This window comes from Rhipicephalus sanguineus, chromosome 4, assembly GCF_013339695.2.
Source record: "Rhipicephalus sanguineus isolate Rsan-2018 chromosome 4, BIME_Rsan_1.4, whole genome shotgun sequence".
NCBI lineage: Eukaryota > Metazoa > Arthropoda > Arachnida > Ixodida > Ixodidae > Rhipicephalus > Rhipicephalus sanguineus.
The window spans coordinates 88,435,799-88,448,439 of NC_051179.1; the positions used below are offsets into that span (position 1 = coordinate 88,435,799).

General features: G+C 44.9%; 1 long non-coding RNA gene across 1 annotated transcript in view; it reads right to left on the reverse strand.

The window, feature by feature from the left end:
* Positions 1-9,921, reverse strand: part of LOC119390393 (uncharacterized) — a 45,923-nt gene extending 36,002 nt beyond the window's left edge. The window contains exons 1-2 of the long non-coding RNA XR_005183302.2: positions 9,869-9,921; positions 6,844-6,995 (exon numbers count right to left, since the gene is read on the reverse strand). This is a non-coding gene — a long non-coding RNA (uncharacterized LOC119390393). The remainder of the gene's footprint in view (positions 1-6,843; positions 6,996-9,868) is intronic.
* Positions 9,922-12,641: the final 2,720 nt, after the last annotated feature.

A 12,641-nucleotide genomic window follows, 5' to 3' on the forward strand; every position in this document is an offset into this window, starting at 1 on the left:
ATAACGCTCGCCGTTAGCTATGCGGAGGACCTGCGTTCCGTGGCGTAGTGGCTAGCGCCACTCGCTGCGGAGCAAATGTCCCTGCTTCGATTCCGCGCTTGGGAAGCATTTTTCTGAATTATTTTTCTTTGGGGCTTTTATATATATATACATACTTATACATATACGGTGCATGATGGCGACGGCGACGGCAAAAATCAGCCGAGACTGTCCATATAATTGTTATCGCAATAAAACATCTTGAAGTCGACGCTCTGTTTAAAGTACAGCTACGTATCACGTTCAAAACGAATCAGATCCCGTGATCTCAAACAGTTAGTAAATAAAGCCGGTAACCTAACTTTAAAACCGAACCAAGCTTGTAAAATTGACATTGATGTACCAGTTTATCCATAACGAACAAAAAGCAGTTCCAAGTTGCTTAGCAGAGACGACCCACTCTACATAAACACTCACTATCGACATGAGCACTCACGACTGTCTGACACTCACACGCACTCACAATCGGGAATCAGGCGGACACGAAACGTGCCGTATGATTACACGAATTGGCAGGCGCCTCTTACCTTTGTACGTTTTGTGTTCACACCGCAAAGTTTACGCTGAAGTTAAAGGGAGCCCGAAGCTCGCTTCAGTGTCTGCAGGGGCCACGTGTTCTTTCGCCAGCGTATTCTTGAATAACGCCAGGTCGTATACTAAAGGAGTGAGCTGCTAGCCTCTCTTCTTATAACATTCCAATATGTTGAAGTCGCATTCACGGCTTCCCCTAGCGGCGAAACTGGGAATTTTCTTTTTAAGCAAAACCCGAAGTGCCCTCTGATACCACAAAGGCTGTCATTATCATATAGGTTGCCAGTAATAAAATAAATGTTCCGTGCTCTAAAGCTTCGTTATCACCGGCTCCTTGCCACGAGTGACGTTAAAGCACCAGCGAGCACGACACACGCGCATCATCGAGAAAAGGCTCGAAAAGTCACGGCAACATTAAGTTGAAAACGGGGTGGCAGCTATACACAGAAACACGCACGCACAGCCGCCGCCGCCGGCACCCGTAACCTCTATCGCGCGAAATAAGAAAAACAAACTAAATAAGAAAAAATATCCGGGATGGAACGAGGTTCGAACCTCTGCCCTCTGCGTAGGAGCGCAGTACTCTACCGCAGAGCCATGCCGGCGCCTGAAACCGCTAATAATAATAATAATAATAATATGTTGTGTTTAACGTCCCAAAACCACTATATGATTATGAGAAACGCCGTAGTGGAGGGCTCCGGAAATTTTGACCACCAGGGGTCCTTTAACGTGCACCTAAATCTAAGTACACGGGCCTCAAACATTTTCGCCTCCATCGAAAATGCAGCCGCTGCGGCCGGGATCAATCCCGCGACCTTCGGGTAACCACATTAAGATATGTAATGTAGTGTGGTAGAAGAGTTAAATAATAACCAGGCGTCACACAACACGAATTCTGTAACCAGGCGTCACACAATGCGAATTGCGCAACGAGTGGGTTGCTGAATGCTTCTAACCCATTAGAAATGCCTCTGCCATAATTCATCATCGTCATCAGCCACAGCATCAACAAATTGCACATAATGCCTTGCAAGGGTTTAGCGGGTACCACAGTTCTCTACAGAATGACGAAAAATTGCATAGTAGCTCCTTCCATACTTCACAAAAATTATAATGATTTATAGCGTAATGGGTACCTCCCAAGTGCACTTCTATTGTTTGCCAAGGAAGCCCATAAGGCTCCCATGATCCATTTCCTCAGTGTCTCAATAATGTTAATTCTCTCTCTCTCTTTCTCACGTTAACGTATGTTATAATGCGTGGTGGGAGAGTTAAATAACGACCGGGCGTCACACAATGCGAATGACGTAACCAGTGGGTCGTCTAAAGCTGCTAACTCATTACAAAGGGCTCATCCATAATTCATCATCATCTACCATCGCATCCACAAAGTGCACAGAATGACTTACAGATGACAGCTCGCTTCTCTGCAGAATGACGAATAATGTCACGGTGGGTGCTTCCCAACTTCACAAAAATTACGATTTGTGGCGTAGAGGGTACGTTGGTAGTGTACTTGTATAATAGCCACAGATAGTTTATAACTGAATCTAGAAATGTCTAAGGCATGATAGTCTTCCAAAGCAACGTCGAGCGGCGCCACTGCTCTTATCGTGACTGCGAATACCCACGGCGCCTCTCCTCTCGCCACGACGGTGCTGCCCTCGCTTCCGCGCACGCGCAGAGCTTTCGCATTGCATCTGTGGTGTGCCACACTGTAACTATTGCCGACTAGTAGTGCTCCGGGAGGATTGAGGAGCGCATGTCCTCCCGTGTCCTTGACGCCGCCACTGCCAAATCCAGCGACCAACCGCCTTTGCCGGCAGCTTCTATCCCCAGTAACGCATAGATCTGCCGTGCGAGCGTCGCTCCCAAACTTGAACTTGGGTTGCCTACGTGCACTCTGATGATGCTGTGGCTAGTGACAATAAATAATGATGGCCGAGACCTTTGTAATGGGTGGTAAGCTATATCTACCCTCTTGCTACGCAATATTCGTGAGAACTAAGAGGCAGTAATCCCAAGGAAAGTAGAAGGGGTGTTATTTGTAGTAATTAGGATATACGCGCAAATGTGAAGAAAGACAAGCGGATAAAAGGATAACTTTCCCTCTGCAGGGACCGAACCTGCGACCTTCGAATAACACACGCGATGTTCTACTACAGACATAGGCGTGCGCAGGGTTCCGATCAGTGGGGGCTAAGGCTCATCGCAGTGCCCCCCCTCCCTACTAAGTCAATGTATGGGCAGATTTTGCGCCCCCCCTCCCCTCTTAGGTGACTAGAAGTATCAATGTACGGGGCAGATTTTGCGCCCCCCCCCCCCTCTTAGGTGATTAGAGGGGGCGGTTGCCCCCCTGCCCCCCCCCCTGTGCGCACGCCTATGACCACAGAGCTACGGCAGCGGTCATCCTTCCGTCCACTTTGTGGCGTATATATGTGCAAATAAACATAGGAGGATAAGTCAGCGCCGATCGCAGCCATGGCGGCGAGTGTTGAACATTCGCCGCCATGGCTGCGATCAAGTTATCTTTTCGTAGACTTTACTTTCTTAACATTTATATCATAATTACTACAAATAACATCCCCTCTACTTTCTGTGGCATTATCGGCAGTTAGTTCTCATCAATATTATGTCCAACAAAGAAAAGAACGAGTCCTAAAGGAGTACTGACACGATTTTGAAGTGCAGCAAGACGGACGTTTTTTGTTTCCTTGGCATGTAGTGTTCACGCTCTCCCCACACCGCATCCGGGAAACACGTATAAATATTTAAGTTTGATTTTAAAATTTTCATCTCCCAGCATCTGCAAGGCAGCTTCACCGCATGAAGAGCCCTAGGACGTTTCAAGTCAGCTCACTTGGTTTGCGAAATCTGGGTTCTGCATGCAGCCTAAATCATAGAAATCGCTGTCGGAGGCACTGGACTGCAGTTCACTCATCATGAACCACGTTCGACTGAGAGCAAAGGACAGCAGGTGCATATTTCGTGGGGTGCAGTCTGCCCGTGACGTCACGGGCAGACTTGACACGTCACTATGAAGCCGCCCTCTCAAAAACGAAACCGAAGCTGCTGGTTTAAAGAAGCGGTATTAAAAATATATGTAATGCATCCCCACGCACCACGACACTGTTTTTAGGGTTCTCGACACCCATGCTTTAATTTAGAGCAACATCCCGAAAAATTTTAAAGTTCATGTCAGTACTCCTTTAAAAGTGATCTTCTTTACTTCACCTGGTTTTCATTTTACTCTTCTACCACGTTATATCAAATCTATTAACTTGATTTCTTACACGACATGACGCCTGTATAGGGTTTTTATGCGAAGGAGTTTCAAGCATCGGCGTGACGTTTTGGTGGAATACTCGACTGCCACGTGGAAGTCCAGGGTTTAAATCTCGCTCGATCCTGGATATTAACAGCGGAGCTTCTGAAGTTCAGAAGTCGATTTTTTTTTAATTTTTTATGCATGCCCAAACATTCAAACATGTCTTGCAACAAAAATTATCCTCGTGTCATCATTAGTTTGCCAGTTATAGCAAGTTTTACCGAAGCCGAAACGGCATTGTCTTTATTTTTCGAAAGTAAGTGTTGTTTCGTCTATATTAATGATATTTAACGTACTTCATAAATTTCATTGTGACTGTTACATAAGAGGAGGTCATTAAATACAACTTTTTGTTTCTAATTGTTTTTAAAACCCTAAAAACGGGCACAGGGAGGAGGCACACCTCTTGGAAGCTCTGAAATCTGTTTACGTTATTCTCAAAATATGAATTTGCTCCAAGTCATGTGACGCAAACTTCAATACCGTTTTCCTCAGTTTGTATTTCGAACTTAAATTGTGTATAATAGTTAACAACGTATATATCAGTGCAATGAACTAGAATAAAAGAAATTGATGGAATATTTTTTAAATTCACAGCTAATTTTGCAAACACGTTTATTCTAAATTCGCTCTTTTCTCCCGTCTTTTTTCGTTTTTTCTTAACATTCGTTTTTTTTAACATTACTTCCTTGATATTTGCTGTATAATATTTATCCTAGTTCATTGCATAGCTCTAACCATTAGTTAAACAAATGACAAAGCTTTGCGGAATTAAGCCACCCATTACTCACCTATCACGCCTGGTGTGACTAGCACGTTTCAGGCAATTTTTGACAAAGATCACTTCCCAAAAATAAATAATCAATATTTTCAACTTTAAATGGCTGGGTAAGTTAAATAAGATACGCTTGTTCTGAAGGAAAAAATATTTTAACGCTGGCTGCTCCTAAAAAGTTTGTTTTGACGGGCCTACCACCATAAGCCATCAGTTCTATGCAAATCGTGCGCAGAAGCTGTGGGGCATGTGCTACATAAATCGATCAAGCCCTCCTGCAGAGTTCAGAAGGTGCTGAGGCAAGGATCCGGGAAGGAGGTGGAAGGCGAGCAAAAACTCTGCTCCGCGAAGGAGAGGGGAGGAAAGAAAGGAGATGAGAGAAGGAGAAGAAGCAAATAAAAAGAAATAGAGTTTCTTGCCGAGGCGGGCGGGATTCGAACCCAGGCACCGATGATCCGAAGGCGGGCGTCGTAACAACTAGGCTATTCACGCTTTTTTTTTCTTTATTGCCTGCTTTTGACAAGAAACAAACAAAAACAAGAAGAAACGCTATTTACAATACAAAGACTGCTTGCGTAAAAAGGGAGAGGGATACACCTCTTTTCGCGCCAGGTTGTAAATCGCTTTCTGTTCTTACGCAATGTACAGGACCCTTTTCTGCGCACTGTGTGCCAGCTTCGCCTGTGCAAACGGTTGCCGAACATTGTTGTATCCACGAAATATTTGCCTGGAAGCTTACATGGATTTTTAAAAGAAGTAGTTTTAGCTAGTGATTTTTTGTCCGCTCGCTTTTCTCTCGATTATCTTTCCACTGTGACACGGAAAAAATTGTACAAAGACCTTTGTGACGTTGTACTACCTGTACCGCTGTATAGAACCATGTACCCTGCGGGTCGATGGAGAAATGTACTAAAAAGGGTCAAAAGAATGTTGGTACCTGCAGGAATGAAAACATTCTTCTTTCAACTACATTCCGGTACACTTCCTGTCAAACCTTGGCTGGAGGAAAAAGGCATGTTTGTGCCATGGGGAACCGATTGCTTAATATGCAGAAAAGTAGAAACAATAGACCACATGTTCCTCGACTGCTGGGACGCTGTGTTTTTATGGGACGTACTGCAGCGTACCATCAAAAAAGATTTCCCCTTAGACCCCCCTGGAATTCGATATCTCTCTGTTGAAAGTGATGACGGGACACCTTTTGATCTGATAATGTTGATTACACTCCACAGCATATGGAAGTGCAGGATGGCCATACGGCACGCTGATGCGGACGCCCGTCCGGCGCGTCAATACTTCAAAGAAAGCGTAACCCGTTTTGTTGAAGAACAAAAACTTCTTGAAGATGATCCTGGTTGGTTAGATCGTGTAGAGCTTCTTTTGCAAATGAAGGAGGTTTAGAGCGTCCTCATTAGTCCCAGTATGGCCTTTCCTTTTTTTTTCCTGTCGATCCCTCTCCCTTTTTACACTAGGCTATTCACGCACGGTACCAGAAGATGCATTTGTGGGGACCATATCAAAAGAATAAAACACAAAAACAAAGAGGAAGAAAGCATAGCATACCAAAGTATATAGCAAGGGAGTGGGAAAAGAAAGTGATATTGAGGAGCAGGGGAGAAGGTAAAGCATAGCATAGCCATGTATACCACAGTATAATAAGTGGGTGGGAAAGGAAAGTAAGGATGAACGAAAGGTGAAGGATAAGGCCACCATGTCCGCTGTTTCCACAGTTCTTGCACCACTAGTGCGTAGCTGACCCATTTTTTTTTAAATCGACCGGGCTAACCAATTGCTTGTACGCCTGACACCAACAATTGCACACGTTCCTCACCGCTAGCGTTGCCTTAGTTCTTCTTTCTTTCTTTTAATTTTTTCCCTATTGGATGGTAGCAAATTCGTTGCGCGTCTGTTTGACCTCCTTGTCTTTCCTTCCTATCCTCATCCTCTTGATCCTGTTTTTTCTCATTTTACGCGATAGCGGTTACAGAAATCGAAGGCGGCGGCGGCAGACAACTACGCCACCAAAACCGGTTGTCGTTATGATCTCATGACACCCTGCGCCGTAAAAAGCTAGCACTTCCCGTACACACAGCCACATGGCCAAATTGGAAGCAAGAACGCACAGCACAGGTAAGAGAAGTTCCATTCATCTGAAAGATGAACTTACGTGTTTGGCCACCCTCACAACACATGGCAGAAAGGAGAAATAATATCAGGAATGAGAACGTAATCTTCATTACTGGCTCCTATACCTATCTGCTTATCAGATCTTATTATGACTTTATAAGTTCACCCATCCAAAAAAAAAAGTAGTGCCACCTAAAAGAGGATGGTGCAGTGAAAATGAAGTTGTATGAGATTAACGTTTCCCCTCTGCTGCGGCATATCTAAACAGTGTGCCAATATTGCAAATGAGTAAGTTTTAACCGAAGGTATATATGAAACATAAAGGGCAAATTACGGCAACAGCGTTAGTTATTGAATGTTGCTAAGAATGAAACAATTGCACCAGAAGGTTATTGCTCAAGTTGGTGTGCTCTCATCTTAAACGATTGAACAGCGCGAAGAAACGAGGGTGAGCAAAGAGCGTCCGGATCTTTCGTTGCTTTCCTCGTCCTCGTTTTTTCGCGCTGTGTACACGTTCAAGATGGAATGAAACTATTGCCTGGTTAATAACTCACTACACAGTGCAGCATATCTTAAAATCTAGAGGAGTTGAGCACTATCAACAATCCACAGAGAATCATTTCACACCGTATGCGCTTTTTTTCATCATGCCATGGTCACTTTAATCCGTTACCTTAATGTAAGTTATTACTGATATAATGTCATTGTTGCAATCATGACATACTGAGCAGGGAATGTCCTTAGAGCCAGTGTTTTGAAAACAGGAGTTGCATTTGTGAGGGAGTTGCGAGTTCACGACGACGAGCCATCTTGTCCAAACGTCGCTTCTAGTGATCTTTCCTGTTGAATTATTTCTCATGCCTTCAAACCTGCATCTTTACCTGAGCGTGCGTCCGTTTCGCTTCTATGCAGTGTTGCCTTGCAAGATGCCTATATGTTCGAAGTAATTTTGGAAACATTTCTTGCGTTAAAATGCAGGGTTTGACAGAATCCCGTCAGGTCGGGAGGAGGCTTTGTGGAAAAGGAATAAACGCCGACCACAACAAAATACTTTAACAACAAACAAGACGGTTCGGCTGCCGCACGGGAGCCTTGTCCACAAAGGAGTGTAGAGCCCGTTACGTTTCAATAGGTGCCACAAGGATCTCGCATACACGGGAGGAAAGTTTCCCTCGCTCGGTCGTCTGTATTATCAAGGATTCCAGGTAATGGCGCGAAGATAATTTTCTTTCTTTTTCAGTGGTGCTGGCGGTGTGCCAATCGATTATGTGGCCAGTAGATTGTGCGTGTTCCGCCAATGGAATAGACGCAGCGTACTTTTTCTTGACGTCTTAGCGGTGTTTCAATCTGTGCTCGAAATTTACCGTCTCGCCCAGGTAAACATGATCGCATCCGGCGCCAGGGATGTTGTATACCACTCCGGGATACTCTTCTTTTGCCAATTTTTCTTTCACATTCACCAGCGAGTGCATTAGCCTGTTTGCTGGAACATGAGCGATTTGCGCGTTGTATCTGCTCCATACCCGGGCCAAAGATTAGCTGACTCCGGATGCATATGGTACCGGTGCTCGCTTTTTTTCGGAGGTGCGTCAAGATGACGTGCACAGCATGACGGTCTGTTTTCAACAGAGCGAATAAACGAATCCGGATACCTACTAGAAGTAAGGTCCTCATGCGCCTTCATTACGTCAGCCGAAGTACCTTTTCGGTTTGATAGATCCGGTTTGCTCGAAGCATAAGTAAAGAAACAAGTGACCGTTTGTGGGAGGCAGGGAGCACGGAATTAAAATTCAAATAACGGCCAGTGTGGGTGGCTTTTCTATGCACGCAAAACAACATTGCATGATTGTTGCGCTTGTCCAGTACGTGAAGGAAGGAAGTTGGCCGTGATGTTCTTCCTGGACAGTGAACTTGATAGCTGGATTCATGTTATTCAGATGATTCGTGAAGGCTGGGAGAGTCTCCCTCTTAATTATGCTGAAGCAATCGTCAACGTAAGGAAGAAAAACTTTTGGCTTCGAGGTAGAGAAATTTAGGGCACGTTTTTCAATCAATTAGATCGGTAAATTGGCGGCTGTAACTGATACAGCGGTCCCCATCGCTGTTTCCTGCACCTGCCTGTAAAATGTGCCCTCGAAGACGAAGTACGTATTGTCAAAACAAAACTTCAAAAGCCTTCGAAGGTCCGGTACATCAATAGGGCACCACTCGGCAAGAGTTCTGTCCGCTTCGAGAGCCGCGGTGCATGCTTTCAAAGCGAAGTCCGTCTGGGTACTTTTGTATAAGGCTTGGACATCCAAGGAGACTGGCATGTCGTCGTCGTCCAGTGTGCAGTTCCACACTTTCTCGACGAAGACTAAGGAGCGATGAACCTGCGTAAAAGCTCTCCCCACGATGGGAGAGAGCACTTTGTGCACAAAACCGGACAATTTGTGAAGGGGTGAACGTGTGAAGTCCACGATGGGGTGCACTCGCAAACTGCAAGTGCGCTTCATTTCTTCTGTCTCTTCCTTCAAGCAGGGTGATCTTTAATAGACGTGTGAGAGCAGCTCCATGCAGCTCCAAAACGAACCAATAAACTTCATGCATAAACGGTAACCTTGAAGAAGCGATCAATGTACCGCGCTGTATACTGCGATTCTCTGGAGCTCAGTTTCAAGAAATAGACAGTTTTCTGAATTCGTAAGATAACGGTAACATAAGTTTCCGTGATTAAGCCGCCGGCGCCGTTTTGCGCGTCTAGACATTGGTAGCTCCTAGGAATTAAAGATGGAAATATCAAGGGGCTCAGTACGTGCATGCGATATGCTATAAGTTGCTCCGTATAACCTCATGAAAAACAATACTCCAGCAAGTAGTATATACGTACTTACTGGTAGCTCAGAGAACGCTTTAGACGTCTAAAGTAAAAAAAAAAATATGTGTTTACGAGCCGCGGCGGCTACAAGGCCTTTACGTTGATCTGACCTTCGAGTATAGTGAGCTATTCAAGGAAGGAATAATGTATTTCACTGATAAATCAAAGACAAGGTTTAGGGGCTGCTACGTAGAAAAAGAGGATTTACCGAAACGGGCCTTTCTTGCTGCTGGGAGGTACCTTCCTGCGGCGCCAATGGATGGAGACGTAATGACGGGTGATTTCTGACCCTTTTATATTCATAAACTATAAACTCCGGTGGATTTTCATTCCCGGTATTTTGAAATGTCGCCAACAGCGTAGTATGTAGAGGTTCGATCACGTCCTCCCGTTTCAGCGTACATAAAACCCAAAGTTCAAGTGACACGCAGATATCCTAAATATATTTAGGGTTAAATGTCAAATATGTCAATATCTCTTTGAAATGTCCTCTTTGTTTTCTAGTATAGAGCATTAAACATACTTTTTTTCTCCTGGATGCAGAGTAATTCACTTATTCAAGCTTGAACGTGTCCATTGAAATCATTCTCCTGGGGAACCATATATAAACGCGGCTACTTGGCCCACAAAAACATAGGAGATTGTATTGAGGCTGAACCGGAAGACAGCTGGCATCAAGTATAATAACGGTGGTCGCATTTTCAATAAAATGAAATTGTCGTTCACTGTGAGCTACCATCTACTTTAGGAGCACGTTTCCCAAGTTACCCCCGCGATCATTTTTTCCACCACAAGGATATTCTGCGCCGCAGCACATGCGTTTTAACTCCACCATGTGGTTCGCGCCATTCAGGCAGCCTTACCTTCCAGGCAGTGACAGCCTTGCGAAGACTCCACGGGGGGGGGGGGGGGGGGGGGTGGGGGGCACTTACTCTGTTACCCTGCCGAAACATTTCCATGGAACCATTATGGATACCTGTTCATATTTCTTATCCCGAGCATACGCACCTACAATCGAACACCTATTGCGCACATGTCCTCGCCTGAACGAGATACAACAGCGCTGCCTGCAAACAGTGGGCTTTCTTCCCAAGAAACCGCACGACTACGATTCTTGATCATGTGGGATCAACCAATGACCACTTTTCATGTACACAGCGGTACACTCTTAAGAGGAGCATTGGAGCGTGTTGGGGACGATCGGCGCCACCACCGACCGGCGGCTGCAAAAGGTATCGCGCGGGTGGTGTGCGCGCTCTTATTGGGGCACTTTTGTCCTCCGCTTGCGCGTTGAATGATGCTACTCGCCAATAGCTGACATAAATTAAGGGCGGCGTTTGAACCAGAAGCGCTTATTTCTGTTTCAACTGTGTATCACTCAGGCAGCACACATGGTCTAGAAAACGTTCTTTAGGAATAAATGGGATAAAACGGATTCTAAACCTGTTTCGACGATTCAAAAAACGTCACAGAATATCGGGATTATATCCTTTTTTGATAAGCTCTAGAAAACGCATTTTTAGGATAATTTTGGTCTGGAACGTATGTTTCAAGACGTTTGTTCGATTGTAAACCATTTTCGACGTTTTAAAGACGTGTTGTTTGTGACGTCTAGAAGACGGCCCTTATAAGATGTTTTCTCGCCCAGCTGCGGATCGTGCATCACTTGGCCTATGAATGTATGGGCATGCATGAACTACCGCAAATTGAAAATTGAACTCGAGCTTGCGCACGCCATCTCTCATTGCGATAAAGAAAGTAACGCGCAAAAGGATAAAGGTGTGTGGTGTCTACATTGCATCAGCAGTAATGAAGACTTCAAAGTTGTTTACCCAGTAAACCTTACGTAATTAAGTGTAATTTACTCGCAGGGATAACCGTCTAACTTCCTCATGAAGGCCTTGCGCTGACTGTATCCATCCACGCGGCTGTTCCTTCTGCAATATCAGTTAAGCTCGCCGATTTCGCATGGGTGGCCGAGCTCACCGGTCATGCACTTTGCTATATTTCGTGCTTCTGTCGTGATTCATGGAGGCTATAAACGCAGCTGTGAAGAAACTATACTTCGCTGTGCGTTAACCTTGTGGACCCGAATGCAAGGATGTCTCTGTCGAGCGATTGTAACGCTGACTGACGTTTAGAGTCCCGTAAGATTCTCTGCAGAAAAATTCACTCATCAGCTTGCGCGCGGGACGCTCTCGCAACTTCCTTTCTTCTATGCTCGAGGGCGGGCTTGGTTACTTTGATGTGCGATTAGGTTTTTGTGGAATTGCGGACACTGTATAAACCGCAGGCTTCTGCCATTTTCGAAGGTAAGTTGATTTTTATTGCATTTGCGCTCAGTATTTTAGAACTATGACAAATCAAAAAGCGTGTTCTATTGCATCACGGGCTGCACGTGCGACACGTTTCAGCAGTACGTGACTGTGGAATTTATTCAGCGTACACGATAAAGCTGTCGAAACATAAATGCAGGTCATAGTTTCCGTTCATGTTCAAACTAACATGAGCGAAAGCCATATTTATATTTGCTAACCCATTTGTAGTACGACGACTATGTTTTTTCTTGGTCGCTTGAAGAGGTAGTTTCAAGATATACATTCGCTTAAGCTACGTGTGTCGCGTAAGAAGCAGTTTTAGAATAGGGTATGCAAGAGGATGGCGTATGACGCATACAGAGTAGCCAGTTTTACAATGGCATACACAAAGATTGCGTACGTAGCATATAACGCATGAGCAATGGCGATGAACGCTAACGCAGAGCTTTGCTACCCAATTTAAAACTGCATTTTTAGAAGTTACGGCATGTGTCATCTGTTTTATTGTGTGACTGAAGTTTGTGGATTAGAGAACCTTTGCAGTGACAGCGTACTGCTTCATGGTTTCTTCCACAGTACTAGCTGCATGTAACGAGAGGCTGGGCACGCTTTTCTGTTAGTTGCGAATTTCTGAGTGCATGAGAGTGAAAGACGCGTTTCACG